Source organism: Echinops telfairi, unplaced genomic scaffold (assembly GCF_000313985.2).
Source record: "Echinops telfairi isolate 266 unplaced genomic scaffold, ASM31398v2 ScPeMD7_18;HRSCAF=68, whole genome shotgun sequence".
Lineage (NCBI taxonomy): Eukaryota > Metazoa > Chordata > Mammalia > Afrosoricida > Tenrecidae > Echinops > Echinops telfairi.
The window spans coordinates 42,640,552-42,642,428 of NW_022103915.1; the positions used below are offsets into that span (position 1 = coordinate 42,640,552).

A 1,877-nucleotide genomic window follows, 5' to 3' on the forward strand; every position below is an offset into this window, starting at 1 on the left:
AAAAAGCCCTGAGGGCACATTGCATGGAATGCCACCAAATTCCTGATGAAGAACATGAAGGAAACGCTTCATTAACAAGACGATGAGTATGTTAATGATGTCAACACTTATTCAAACTGCAAATTAGGGCAGTGTGAACTTAATATATGTTTGAGCTGTTTTTCTGTTGAGAAAAGTTCCTGAGCTCTTACATAACCCTCCTTTGCTTCTAAAATAAAGGTCACATGCATTGAGACTTAGCGGGTCCTAAACTCAAGTCTCCATTCTTGATAAGATTTATAGTTAAGATTTATGTTATCTCCAAAACTGTACTGAGAAACCAGAAGTACTATTTTGCCACATATAGCGTGCTTTGCAATTAAGGAGCTAGAATCCATAATGATTAGAGGATCATTTAACCTTTGACTCTTAGTGCCTTGTAGGTATGACTGTTTTTTTTTTCAAGGTCAAAATGAAGAAATAGGTAGTTAGTTTCAGAGTATTATATCTAGTAAAATGCATATGATACAGATTGCATTTGACATAGCTGAAGCGAATCACAGTAACCAAAAACCACACTCACTCTGTTGAGTCGATTCCGACTTGTGCTTGTAGCGATGCTGTAGGACCGAGCAAAGCTGCACAGATGCTCCGAATCAGAGACAGACTCTCACCTTTCTCATGTGCAGTGGCCCTTGGGCTTGAACTGCTAACCCTTTAGTTAGCAGCTCAACACTTCGCCCGCTGTGCCATCAGGACTCCTGATTATAGTAAACAAGGCCTAAATTTCCAAAATAATAATTGAACTCATTGTGCTAATTAATGTATTACATAAGTAAATATTCCCTCAAAACTAATGGAGGGAGAATATAAAATTGCTTGAATGTTTCTAGAATATTTTACAGGGGAGTGTGTAAAGGCTAATTTCTGTAGCTATAGATATTAAAATAACTTAAAAAAATTATGACATAACAAAAAAAATGAAAGTTTGGAATTTTTCTAAAAATAATTTACATATACTTTTTACTTAAACCACGATGATTTCCCTGGCCAAATGGTGTCTCACTGTGTCAGATAGCTGGGGGCCTAAGTTTCAGGAATGGCCTGAGTTTTTAGTCTCAGATGTCATCCAGCTCTGCTGCTTTATGGCTTGCTGTAAACACCCGAAAACTAGGCAGGCTTAGTGCACCTGCGAGTCATATCGCCTATAATGGCAGTGGGATATATTTTTTAAACTAGGTCTTAAGACATCCATTTTGGAAAACAGTAATTTTGAAATGTTGTGTGCAAAATAAAATTTTGTGAATATTTTAGACATACACTTTTTTGTTAATTTTTCCAAGCAGTACAATCTGAACTTCTAGACCTGGCCTAGTCAAGTGGCCAAATTTGAAAGGTTAGCACATTAAAAAAATTAATATACAATAATATTAGCAGAGTTTTGTCTAGATCATTAAAACTGAAGCCCCCCCCCCAAGTGCGTTTTGTTCAGCTGTCCATATTGGTACAAAACAAGTTAGCAATTTGACTTTAGTGGTCAATTAATATTTGTAACAGCAAGATTCTGCCACAGAGGTTAGATGCACATAGTATATGAAAATAGATATTATTATTTTTTTAAAGGTCAATTTTCTTGGCCTATAGCATTTTCTGAATTGGTGCTATCTTCAGCATGCTGCTTGATAACTAACCATATTTGGGAGACAATGAGAAGCTTTGATTCCTAGCAACTCTGTAGTGGTACCGAGCAGAATTGCCCCACGGAGTTTCCAAGGCTTTAGTTTGTACAAAGCAGATCATCCTGCCCTTGTCCCCCAGGCTGACTCATCCCACAGAGTGTCTGGTCCAGGCGATGAACAGCCGACAGGCCACTCATCCCACAGAGTGTCTGGTCCAGG

The 1,877-nt window shown here is 37.9% G+C and overlaps 1 protein-coding gene across 5 annotated transcripts in view; it reads left to right on the forward strand.

The window, feature by feature from the left end:
- The window catches only part of PPP2R5E (protein phosphatase 2 regulatory subunit B'epsilon), a 158,823-nt gene that overhangs the window by 154,898 nt on the left and 2,048 nt on the right, over positions 1-1,877 (forward strand). The gene's annotated exons all lie outside the window — the stretch shown is intronic.